Here is a 13,569-nt window from a genome sequence, read left to right on the forward strand (position 1 = left end):
GTAAAATATATGATACCAGTAATTTTTCAGTGTGTAGTACCTTATAAATACATTTCAATATCCTGTAAAAATCACATTAAATTTGATCTGTGAAAACAATGCACAGATTTTTAGCTTGAAGTATCTTATGATTATTTCTTAAGATGATTTAATGTATCATAAGACCAATACAGTCAGTATAAGTAAGGAAACACAGTACATACATCACATCAAGGTTAAGAAAATGGAAAAGCTATTAAAATATATAACAAAAAATTTCACAAAGAATAAAATTCACATCTGTGAAGTGGGACAAAAGAAATTTGTGTTCTACTGAAGTCCTTTAATACAAGAGCAAATACACATAAGAGGAAAGTTCCTTTGTTGGAAACGCTATATTACTGCAACACATGAAGTTCTACTATCAGTTAAAACTAAAACAAAACTGGGCGTATGTTGTGGTTTAGCCCTCAACACCACACAGTTTCTCACTCACCCTCCCCCTCCCCAGTGGGATGGGGGAGAGAATTGGGAAGGAAGGAACTCGTGGGTTGAGATGAAGACAATTTACTAAAATAAAAAGGGAAAACTACAATAATAACAGAATATAAGGATACTAAAATATACAAAATGAACAATGCATGATTTCTCACCACCCAATGTCCCAATAACTGATACAGCCTGGCCCGAGCAGCGATCACGGAAACAAAACTGAGCAGAAAGCAAAGAGAGAGCCAGCAAGGTAGAGCCATCCAGATCCCCACATATATACTGATGTTGAAGTTTAGCCGCAATTGGGACCAGACTACGCAGTCTCTCTCTCACTCCCCCCACCCTCCAAGAGAATAGGGAGAGATAACATAAGGAAAAAGGCTCGAGGACAGGGAGAAATCCTTAAAGTTACTATTATGGGCAAAACAGACTCAACTTGGGGAAAACACTCATTTATTTCTAAAACCAAAGCAGGATAATGAGACAGAGAACAAGATAACCTCCCCCCCACCCCTCTTCCCAGGCTTAACATTATCTCTACCACCTTCCCCCCCCGAGCGACACAGGGAGGGGAAGAGGGAATGGGGCTTACGGTCAGTTCATCACACGTTGCTTTACGCTGCTGCTTCATTGATGGGGGAAGAAATCCTCACATTCCTCCCCTGCTCCATCGTGGGGTCCCACCCATGGGCTACAGTCCTTTGTGAAACTGCTCTGGCATGGGCCATTTCTTCCACAGGGTGCAGTCCCTCTGGAACGGCTGTCCCAGCAGGCCCTCTACGGGCCACAGCCTCCTTCAGGTATCTGCCTGCCCCAACATGGGGTCTTCCATGGGCTGCAGGTGGATCTCTGCTCCTCTGTGGACCTCCATGGGCTGCAGGGGGACAGCCTGCTTCACCATGGTCTTCACCACAGGCTGCAGGGGAATCTTGGCCAGGAGCAGCATTACTCCTCCCCCTCCTTCTTCACTGACCTTGGCATCTGCAGCTGTTCCTCTCACAAGAAATTCTTCACAACGGGCAGGCAGACGTCTCTCAGGTTCTCTTCACATCTCATCTCCTCTCCACTTCTTGCAGCTAGGCTGGGCCGAGTCAGGCCCAGAGAGCTGCCCAGTGGGAGGCCAGAGGGTTAGGCCTGTAAGGCCCACAAGGCTCGCACCTCCCCCTCTCTGCCCCCACTCAGTGTCTTCACATCTTCTCCTCTTCTTTTTTTTTTTTTCCTGTTTTTCCCCTTCTTAAATATGTTATTGCAGAGGCCTTATCAGGGAACATTCTGCTACCAATTGGCTCAGCCCTGGCCAGCAGCGGGTCCACCCTAGTCCTGGCCGAGTCGACTGAATAAAGGGGAACACCTTCTAGCAGCTTCTTACAGAAGCTACCACCATAGCCCCCCCCCACTAAACAAAACCAGAACACAGATCTTTTGGTCAGTCTTTCCACAGCCGAGGCACAGGCCCATATCGAGGAAGAGAGATTGTCTTCATATTGTCGGAGTTGGTTAGGCACTGCATGTACTGGTGGTGCCTTGTCATCTTACTGGTCCTGCTGTCCCAGCATCGGAGCAACCAGGTGACAAGTTGCTCACCTTGATGATGGCTGAAATCTTTTCGCATATCTCAGCTCACTCAGGGATAGGAATCGGGTGACTGCCTCTGCCTCTCCCCGTTCTTGTGATGTCACTGGTTCCTCATCATCTTTCACTATGTGAAGTGATTTTTTTGTGTATTTCTTCTGTACAGGGGCAACCGATACCAATGTGGATTGGTTTTTTAGTTCATCTGCAGTGCTACTTGCCGGGATTTGAGTAGCCACAGTGCCTGTCATGGGGGTAGAAACGAGCGCAGTGCCCATAGCGGGGACTATGGTAGCTACAGTCCCTGTCGTGTGGGCTAAAGTGATCGCAGTATCTGTAGCAGGGATTAAAATAACTGCAGTGTCTGTCACCAGGGTTGGAATATCCGCAGTGCCTGCTGCCATGGTTATAGCAGCCACAGTATTCTTAAATAGTTGTTTAAACTTAATCAAGATCAAGATCTGAGGTAGCTGCAAGAGACCTGCTAACGTGAACATGGTGGTAGGGGTATCCCAAGGGTATTCAAAATTCTCAAAAGCTGTTGAAGTTAGCCTGGTGAAGTGTGGGAAGCTGTAAACAGATGTTCCCCTCGTGGCCTGGCTTCCCTGACCAAAACAAGAGGTATAATTCCAAACAACACTCAAAAGATGGCTCCCGAAATACCCAGATGGAGCTGCTACTACTGCTTCACTCTGCACATCACCTGCCACCGTTGAATACAAGTATGAAACCAGTCCCATTACCAGTGATGTCTCCAAACCAGCCAGTGCCAAACAGCACAGCAGAGCGATACCTTCAATCCAATACACAGCATTAAGCATTAACACCAACAAACAGCATATATTACAAGTAGGGTGCTACCCAGTACAGCTCTAAAACCAGCTCTGACTGCAAATAGAACAACATTGTGGCCAGTGATAACCAAACTGTATTCCTGAATGCTTGTAAGAAATCTTTTTTCAACGCACTGTATTCAAACCTGTCCTTATCTCAACCCTTTGGGCCTGATCGAGGACTCGAACCCTGGATCCTCAGATTGAAGTCTGATGATCTCCTAACTGATCTCCTTGGGCCTGTTGGAATTTAACACAAACTGGTTTTGAGATAATTAACCGTGTAAAGCATGAAAATATTCATCGTATTGTTAACTGACAAGTGATTGTGTATTTCTAAATGTCTAAATATCTTTATTGATGACCTAGACGAGGGGATTGAGTGTACCCTCAGTAAGTTTGCAGATGACACCAAGTTGGGTGGCGGTGTTGATCTGCCTGAGGGTAGGGAGGCCCTTCAGAGGGATCTGGATAGGCTGGATCACTGGGCTGAGCTGAATGGCATGAGGTTCAACAAGGCCAAGTGTCGGGTCCTGCACTTTGGCCACAATAACCCCATGCTGCGCTATAGGCTCGGAGCTGAGTGGCTGGAGGACTGTGAAGAGGAAAGGGACCTGGGGGTGTTAGTTGATGCTCAGCTGAACATGAGCCGACAGCGTGCCCAGGTGGCCAAGAGGGCCAACGGCATCCTGGCCTGCATTAGAAATAGTGTGGCCAGCAGGAGCAGGGAGGTAATCATCCCCCTGTATTCGGCACTGGTGAGGCCGCACCTTGAGTATTGTGTTCAGTTTTGGGCCCCTCACTACAAGAAAGACATTGAAGCCCTGGAACGTGTCCAGAGAAGGGCAACAAAGCTGGTGAGGGGTCTGGAGCACAAGTCTTATGAGGAGCGGCTGAGAGAGTTGAGATTGTTTAGTCTGAAGAAGAGGAGGCTCAGGGGAGACCTCATTGCACTCTATAGCTTCCTGAAGGCAGGTTGTGATGAACAGGGGTTTGGCCTCTTCTTCCAGGCAACAAGCAGGACCCGAGGAAATGGCCACAAGTTGTACCAGAGGAGGTTTAGATTGGACTTGAGGAAAAACTTTTTCTCTCAAAGAGTGGTAAGGCACTGGAACGGCCTGCCCAGGGAGGTGGTGGAGTCTCCGTCCCTGGCAGTGTTCAAGAGGCGGCTTGATGAGAAGCTACAGGATATGGTTTAGTAGCTGTGGCAGCAATGGTAGTGGGAAGACGGTTGGACTAGATGATCTTATAGGTCCCATCCAACCATGTGATTCTATGATTCTATGATTCTAAGTTCCCTCTCAGTTCTTTGGCATATTATTTTAATCAGATACGTTCTTGAATGCCCCTAAAAATAAATAAACCACCAGTAGCTACATAGCCAAATAGCCAGACACGTTAATCGTACTTTATATATAAGGTCGTGTTTTAAATTTGAGTGCTAGTGCTCATGTTTGTTTATAAAATTGGTATTTGTATGACTGGATGCTGGTTTGAATAGCAAATATAGAACTGAAAACTCAGGTTTGTATATAGCTTTTCAGTGTATTATGAGTGATTTTAAATACAGTATAAAATAGCTTACGGGCTATTATCTCTACATTCAATTTTATATTTGATATTCCCATAGCATTATACCTCCTTAAAGACTTACTGTATTTTGAACCATCAATAAAACACACTTGTGTAAGATGAAATCTCAGCTCCACTGAAAGTAAGACTCACAGACTTCAACAGAGCCAACATTTCTTTATGTTTATAAGCTAAACTTGCTAGCTTGCAACATTGCACTGGCTTGTACAATGTACCTTACTTCCCTTGAGGATTATAGGAGACTTAATTATCAAGAGAAGCTGCTTGCACTGATCCAGACACAGTAGTTGTTACAGGTTTTTTTTTTATTATCTCACAGTACAGCAAGAGCATCACACATTACAAACACATGTTCCATTTTCTGCACACGCTCAACCTCTTTATTGGGATTTCACTGTACACTTTTGAATTCCAGTGAGTTATGATATATAAGTGCAAAGTGATATTTATTATGATGATTCATCTGTTCATTTTACTTTGTTTTGCTACTTGCTCATTCAGATAAAAGCATCATCTATGATCTTCAGGAATAAATGTTGTTTCTACAATGAATAAGCATGGAAATGTTTACTTTATATACTCTCATTTAGTCAAGTCCAATGTAGAAAATAATACTTAGAAGTAAAAGATAGCATCAAAATAGTGTGATAAATATACATATATATGCACATATATTTAATCTAGAAGTTATTTTCAATCAGTTTATCATAAGTTTATAGGCCCATTTTAATGCCTAAATTACTATAGTGATGACAACATATATGCAAACTAAACAGAAATTAAACCTTAACCTAAACTTTCTGAATATATTTTGAGCAAAACTATACTGCAAAGTAGACTCTTCTATGGTTTATATCTGAGTGCTGTATGTAACACATAACTTATTGTTACTGTCAAAAAGTACTTACAAAATGGTCAAGTAAATGGTAGAAAATGGTATTCTATCGCTAGTATAATGCAGAAAAAGAAACTTCAGCAATAAAGGTACATGGCTGTACATATCGGTGTAACTAATGCTATTACAGTTGGAATGGCAGATCTGCAATGTACTGTCTTCTCTGATGCCCACTTTTGATTTCCTATTTTCACAACAGGATGTTATCATCAAAGGGGGCATTTCTTTTCAGGATACTATCCTCCCCAGAGTGGCAGTCTCTGGTGTTTAATATACCCAAACCAGAGTAAAACCTGTTCCCAGGGTTTGTTGTCCTCTATATAACATCTTTGTCCTCTATAAAATCTTTGTTGGCGACATGGACAGTGGGATAGAGTGCACCCTCAGCAAGTTCGCTGATGACACCAAGCTGTGTGGTGCCGTCGACACGCTGGAGGGGAAGAATGCCATCCAGAGGGATCTTGACAGGCTGGAGAGGTGGGCCCGTGTCATCCTCATGGAGTTGAACTAGGCCAAGTGCAAAGTCCTGCACCTGGGTCAGTGTAATCCCAGGCACAAATACAGGCTGGGCAGAGAATGGATTGAGAGCAGACCTGAGGAGAAGGACTTGGGAGTGCTGGTGGACGAGAAGCTCAACATGAGCAGGCAATGCGCCCTTGCAGCCCAGAAGACCAACCGCATCCTGGGCTGCATCAAGAGGAGTGTGGCCAGCAGGTTGAGGGAGGTGATTCTCCCCCTCTACTCTGCCCTGGTGAGACCCCACCTGGAGTACTGCGTCCAGTTCAGGAGCCCCCAACATAAGAAGGACATGGACCAGTTGGAGAAGGTCCAGAGGGGGGCCACGAAGATGATCAGAGGGCTGGAGCACCTTTCCTATGAGGGCGGGCTGAGAGAGTTGGGGCTGTTCAGCCTGGAGAAGAGGAGGCTCCAGGGAGACCTGATAGCAGTCTTCCAGTACCTCAAGGGGGCCTACAGGAAAGATGGGGAGAGGCTGTTCAGTAGGGCCTGTTGCGATAGGACTAGGGGTAATGGTTTCAAAATAGAGGGAGGTAGATTCAGATTAGATATTAGGAGAAAATTTTTTTACACTGAGGGTTTTAGAGCACTGGAACAGGTTGCCCAGAGAGGTGGTGGATGCCCCATCCCTGGAAACATTCAAGGCCAGGCTGGATGAGGCTCTGAGCAACCTGATCCAGTCGGGGATGTCCCTGCTCCTTGCAGGGGGGTTGGACTAGATGGCCTTTGAAGGTCCCGTCCAGTTCTAACCACTCTGTTTCTATGATAAATAGCCTTATTTGCTTCCATGGGGCTGTTCATGTATGTAAGTGACATTTTGAAAATTCTTACTCAAGGAGCATGTATAAGTTATAGACATTACCTAAATTAGTTACCTAAAAAGCTACTCCTCCAAAACTATTAACGCATTGCTAAGTACAGAATCAAATAAGAATTTCAAGGGCATACTGATTTTTTTTCTACTCATCTTTTCTGGTTTTGATTTTAAAAATTCAGTAAGTATTTAATTTTTTAATGGAAATATCTCTATGAGTTTGTTAGACTAGTACTTTAAAACTTAATTAAAAAAACCCCCATCTTTTAATAAAACAAGCCTTTCATGTTAGAAAGCAATGTATCCAGCTCTATCCTTCACTGAAAATCCTTTGACCTGACCATCTTGCTCAATGCTGTTTTGTTACCACAAAGGTTGCATTTTCCAAATTAGGAAATGAGTTGCTGGATAGCATGTCTGCACCATACTGCTCCACTATTTTGTATCTGCATGCAAATAGTTATATATATCTGTCGTAGCTCAGCCCCGATTGGGACCAGACTACACAGTCTCTCACTCCCCCCACCCTCCAGTGGGACAGAAGGGAGAACTGGTAAACAAAAAAAAAAACCCAGCAAAAACACGTGGGTTGAGATTGAACAAAAAGTAAATTTAACAGCAATAACAGAAGAAAACAAAACAGTGATGGAATACAAACACAGTATAATGGCTTACAACAAATCTCCACACCCAGTTTCTTCCAAATAGCAGGAGGCTACCCTCAGCACTCTCCTCACTTATATACTGAGCATGATGTCAGATGGGATGGAATAGCCCTTTGGTTAATTTGGGTAAATTAACCCCAGCTGTTAGCTAATTAGTTAATTATCCCAGCTGGGTGCCCCAGCTATAGGGGCCACCAGCTCCAGTTCTCCACCCAGCTCAGGTGAATATTAACTCTATCCTAGCCAAAACCAGGACATGATCCACCCCTTATTCCATACCATCTACATCATGCCCAGATCCTACACTTTCTGATGAATCATCAACTGTTTCTTCCTTTGATCTACTTGTATGCATACACACAGATGTTACTCCCTTAGTCCATGGCCCATCTCTTCAAAAGGTCTGTTGAGTTTATGCAGTCCATCACTCTGGGCTCCATCCGTCATAACAGTCTCTCAGCATAGGACAGACAACGCAGTGTTTCCTCAGGTAGTCTATCTGGTACAAGTGATTTAGCAAGTTCATAGTCTGCAGACTGAAGATCTGTTGGTAGGTGCTAGTAGCAAGAGCCAGTTCTGGTTGCATCACTGCTGCAATTTTTCCTGTTTTATTAAAGTTCATTCTTTGTTGGTCTAGATGATTTTACTATAATACTTTTGACACAACATAAGTCTCTCAGGGCATGGAGCAGGAGGAAGCAAGGAGGGACATATAACAGCTAGATAATGACATACAGTACTATACAGTAACCGACATCAAGCACTTCAAATTATTGGCTCTTTTCACCTAAAATTAGATCTCCTTGAGGTACACATGGGACTTCCCCATCCTCCCGCATCACCCACCAAGTACACCCAGGTCCTTGAGCAAAAGCAATCCCATGCATGGGTTTGCCTTTGCCCAAGGGAGAAATGACCCAGACTGTCTTCCCCAACATATTCCTTACATGCACCACAGGGACTTTATCCCCCTCTACAGTATGTAGAAGTTCAGATTGGGCAGGGCCAGCTCGATTGGTGGACCCCCGAGTGTTGACTAGCCAAGTGGCTTTTGCTAAAGTGTTTATCCCAATTTTTGAAGGTTCCACCACCCATTGCTTTCAGTGTAGTTTTCAGCAGTCCATTATACCTTTCAATTCTTCCAGAGGCTGGTGCATGATAGGGGATGCAATATACCCACTCAATGCCACGCTCTTTGGCCCAGGTGTCTATGAGGTTGTTTCGGAAATGAGTCCCATTGTCTGATTCAATTCTGTCTGGAGAGCCATGTCGCCATAAGACTTGCTTCTCAAGGCCCAGGATGGTGTTTCGGGCAGTGGCATGGGGCACAGGATATGTTTCCAGCCACCCAGTGGTTGCTTCCACCATTGTAAGCACATAGCGCTTGCCTGGGCAAGTTTGTGGGAGTGTAATGTAATCAATCCGAGAGGCCTCTCCATATTTATATTTCAGCCATCGTCCTCCATACCGAAGAGGCTTTAACTGCTTGGCTTGTTTGACTGCAGCACATATTTCACATTCAAGGATAACCTGTGCAATAGTGTCCATGGTTAAATCCACCCCTTGATCACGAGCCCATTTGTACATTGTATCTCTTCCCTGATGGCCTGAAGTATGATGGGCCCACCAAGCTAAAAAAGTCCGCCGCTGTGTTGCCAGTCCAGATCCACCTGAGCCACTTCAATTTTAGCAGCTTGATTCGCTTGCTGGTTGTTTTGATGTTCTTCAGTGGCCCGACTCTTGGGTACGTGGGCATCTACGTGACGTACTTTTACAACCAGATGCTCTAACCAGGCAGCAATATCTTGCCACAGTGTGGCAGCCCAGATGGGTTTGCCTCTGCACTGCCAGTTGCTCTGCTTCCATTGCTTTAACCACCCCCACAGGGCATTTGCCACCATCCATGAGTCAGTGTAGAGATAGAGCACAGGCCATTTTTCCCATTCAGCAATATCTAAAGCCAGCTGGATGGCCTTCACCTCCACAAACTGGCTCGATTCACCTTGGCCTTCAGTGGCTTCTGCCACTCGTCGTGTAGGACTCCACACAGCAGCTTTCCACTTTTGATGTTTTCCTACAATACGACAGGACCCATCAGTAAATAGGGCATACTGCTTCTCATTTTCTGGGAGGTTGTTATATGGTGGGGCCTCTTCAGCACGTGTTACCTCTTCCTCTGGTGGCTTTCCAAAATCTTTGCCTTCTGGCCAGTCTGTAATTACTTCTAACATGCCTGGGCGATTGGGGTTTCCTATTCAGGCCCGCTGTGTGAGCAGTGCAACCCACTTGCTCCATGTAGCATCCGTTGCATGATGCGCAGAGGGGACCCTTCCTTTGAACATCCAGCCCAGCACTGGCAGTCGGGGTGCCAGGAGGAGCTGTGCTTCAGTACCAATCACTTCTGAAGCAGCTCGAACTCCTTCATATGCTGCCAGTATTTCTTTTTCAGTTGGAGTATAGCAGGCCTCAAATCCTTTAGATCCCCGGCTCCAAAACCCAAGGGGTCGACCACGAGTTTCCCCTGGTGCTTTCTGCCAGAGACTCCAGGTAGGGCCATTCTCCCCAGCTGCGGTGTAGAGCACATTTCTTACCTCTTGCCCTGTCCGGACTGGCCCGAGAGCCACCGCGTGAACAATTTCTTGTTTAATTTGTTCAAAAGCCTGCTGTTGTTCATGGCCCCATTTAAAATCATTCTTCTTTCGGGTGACTTTATACAGAGGGCTTACAAACATACTATAATTTGGAATATGCATCCTCCAGAAACCCACAATGCCCAGGAAAGCTTCTGTTCCCTTTTTGTCAGTCGGCGCAGCCATAGCTGTTATTTTGTTGACTATATCTATTGGAATCTGATGACGCCCATCTTGCCATTTTATCCCCAAAAAATCTCTCTCTCTTGCAGGTCCTTTGACCTTACTTCATTTTATGGCAAACCCAGTCTTCAGCAGGATTTTAATTATTTTCTCCCCTTTTTGAAAAGCTTCTGCTGCTGTGTTGCCCCATATGATGATGTCATCAATGTACTGCAGGTGCTCTGGAGTGCCACCCTTTTCCAGTGCAGTCTGGATCAGCCCATGGCAAATGGTGGGGCTGTGTTTCCACCCCTGGGGCAGTCGATTCCAGGTGTACTGGACTCCCCTCCAAGTGAAAGCAAACTGTGGCCTGCGTTCTGCTGCCAATGGGATTGAGAAAAACACGTTGGCAGTATCAATGGTGGCATACCACTTGGCTGCCTTGGATTCCAGTTCATACTGAAGTTCTAACATGTCCAGCACGGCAGCACTCAGTGGTGGTGTTACCTCATTCAGGCCACGATAGTCCACTGTTAACCTCCACTCTCCACTAGATATTCTCACTGGCCATATAGGACTGTTAAAAGGTGAATGGGGCTTGCTGATCACTCCCTGGCTCTCCAGCTGACAAATCAGCTTATGAATGGGAATTAGGGAGTCTCGGTTGGTGCAATACTGCCGCCGGGGCACAGTTGTGGTAGCAATTGGCACCTGTTGTTCTTCAACCTTCAGCAACCCCACAACAGAAGGATCCTCTGACAGACCAGACAAGGTGGACAACTGTATAGTTTCCTCCATCTCCAAAGCACCTACACCAAAAGCCCACCGATACCCTTTTGGGTCCTTGAAATACCCCCTTTCTGAGGTAATCTATACCAAGAATGCATGGAGCATCTGGGCCAGTCACTATGGGGTGCTTTTGCCATTCCTTCCCAGTCAGACTCACTTCAGCCTCCAGTACAGACAGCTGTTGGGATCCTCCTGTCACTCTGGAAATTAAAATGGGTTCTGCCCCATTATATTTTGACAGCATCAAGGTACATTGTACACCAGTATCCACTAGAGCCTTATACTCTCATGGGTCTGATGGGCCAGGCCATTGGATCCACACAGTCCAATAAACTCTGTTATCCCTCTCCTCCACCTGGCCGGAGGCAGGGCCTCTCTAATCCTGGCCACAGCATTCATTGTTCATTTCTTTTAAATATGCATGAGAGGTCCCTTCAAGAGTGTCCAAACTAAAGCTATTCCTTCTACTCTGCCTATTGGAGACTGGTGCAGCAATTTCCCGGGGAGAACTTCTATTTGCAATGGTTTTTCCACGCAACTCACATACCCGTGCCTCTAGGGCAGAGGTAGGCTTCCCATCCCACTCCCTCATGTCCTCTCCTTGGTCACGCAAGGTAAACCACAGGGTACCCCACCACGTATACCATCTCTCTTGAGCAGGGAAATGTTTACTCCTAATAGCTGAAATATTGGCCCGTACCGGTGGGGAATGGGACATATCTGCTTTGAATTGCTGGAACTCCTGGGATAGTTTCTCCACAGCCGAGACACAGGCCCTTAGGGAGGAAGACAGGCTTTCCTCGTACTGCCGGAGTCGGCCAGCCAGTTCATCCACTGTTTCTTCCTCTCCATCTTTCCAGGTCATAACTGCCAATGAGTTGGCCTATGATGATGGTGCACTTCGAACAAACTTCTGCCATATTTGTTGTGTGCACCTGACTTCATCTGGATCCTTAGGTAACTGATCATTGTCCAGATCATCATAAATGACCTCCAGCACAGCTAATTCCCTCAGGTACTGGATACCCCTCTCCATGGTGGCCCACTTGCCTGGGTGGCATATTACATCCTCCTTGAAAGGATACCTCTCCTTCACACCTGACAGGAATCACCTCCAGAGGCTGAGGGCTTGTGTCCCTCTTCCAACTGCTTTGTCAATGCCTCCTTCTCTAGAAATGGATCCCAGTTGCTTTGCTTCTCTGCCCTCTAATTCCAAGCTATTGGCCCCATTATCCCAGCACCACAGCAGCCAGCTGACAATGTGCTTCCCAGGATGACAACTAAAATCTTTTCGCATGTCTCGCAGCTCGCTCAGGGATAGAGATCAGGTGCTTACTGTCTCATTTAGGAGTTCTTCCTCTGAGGAAGAGGAAGGGCCTGCCTGCCGAGTTCTTCCTCGGCATGAAGCAAATAAACCTTCCTCTTCTTCCTCCTGCTCCCTCTTAGAAAAGGCTTCTTCATCCCTCACTAAACAAGCTGACTTCCGCTTCCAAGTCTTCTTGTACACAGGGGCAACTGATACCAGCACAGGTTCACCCTCTGATTCAGCTGCAATGCCTGTTGCTGGAGTTTGAGTACCTACATTGCAGGTCAGTTTGCTCTCCCTCATACCATGCCACGTATTAGTATCTTGCCTTAGGGTAAATCTTGGGAGGAGATTCCCAAAAAGTGGTTTTGCAGCCCTAGACAAGACTTGGCACACATTCAAGAAACATAAGGAAAACATCAGAGTGGCTTGAATATCCCCCAGATCTTCCAAGTTCTCAATAAGTGGTTTAACTACCCTGGAAGTGAAAGAATTTGGGAAGCTGTCTGCATAGGAATACCAATTTATCTCTAAGGCCATTGATGTCACCATGTCATAGATGGATATGGCACAGTATAACAGAAGGATAATTCTCATCATTTTCCCGGAGGTGATAAACAACACCACTGGGAACACATAATACATACAGGAACATAGACAATACAACAACATAACCAACCACTGCAACATCATGACCAATAACTAACAGCTAATACAATAAGTGTGTATTAACAAATTTGTTTCAAACAAACAAAAAAAAAGTCAGATCTGTTGTTATCTCAACCCTTTGAGCCCCACATTGGGTGCAAAAATAACTGTCATAGTCCAGCCTCAATCCAGACCAAACTACGCAGTCTCTCTCTCACTCCCCCCACCCTCCAGTGGGACAGAAGGGAGAACTGGTAAACAACAAAAAAAAAACCAACCCAGCAAAAACACATGGGTTGAAATGGAACAAAAAGTAAATTTAACAGCAATAACAGAAGAAAACAAAACAGTGATGGAATACAAACACAGTATAATGGCTCACAACAAATCTCCACACCCAGTTTCTTCCCACATAGCAGAAAACTCCCCTTAGCACCCTCCTCACTTATATACTGAGCATGATGTCAGATGGGATGGAATAGCCCTTTGGCTAATTTGGGTAAATTAACCCCAGCTGTTAGCTAATTAGTTAATTATCCCAGCTGGGTGCCCCAGCTATAGGGACCACCAGCTCCAGTTCTCCTCCCAGCTCAGGTGAATATTAACTCTATCCTAGCCAGAACCAGGACAATATCTGATGTCTCAATTTTTAAATACATTATTTTTCTCATTTTC

General features: G+C 45.5%; 1 long non-coding RNA gene across 1 annotated transcript in view; it reads right to left on the minus strand.

The window, feature by feature from the left end:
* Positions 1-909: 909 nt before the first annotated feature.
* Positions 910-13,569, minus strand: part of LOC147596770 (uncharacterized) — a 556,670-nt gene continuing 544,010 nt past the window's right edge. The window contains exon 2 of the long non-coding RNA XR_015261331.1: positions 910-971. This is a non-coding gene — a long non-coding RNA (uncharacterized LOC147596770). The remainder of the gene's footprint in view (positions 972-13,569) is intronic.

This window comes from Chlamydotis macqueenii, chromosome W, assembly GCF_036417535.1.
Source record: "Chlamydotis macqueenii isolate bChlMac1 chromosome W, bChlMac1.mat, whole genome shotgun sequence".
NCBI lineage: Eukaryota > Metazoa > Chordata > Aves > Otidiformes > Otididae > Chlamydotis > Chlamydotis macqueenii.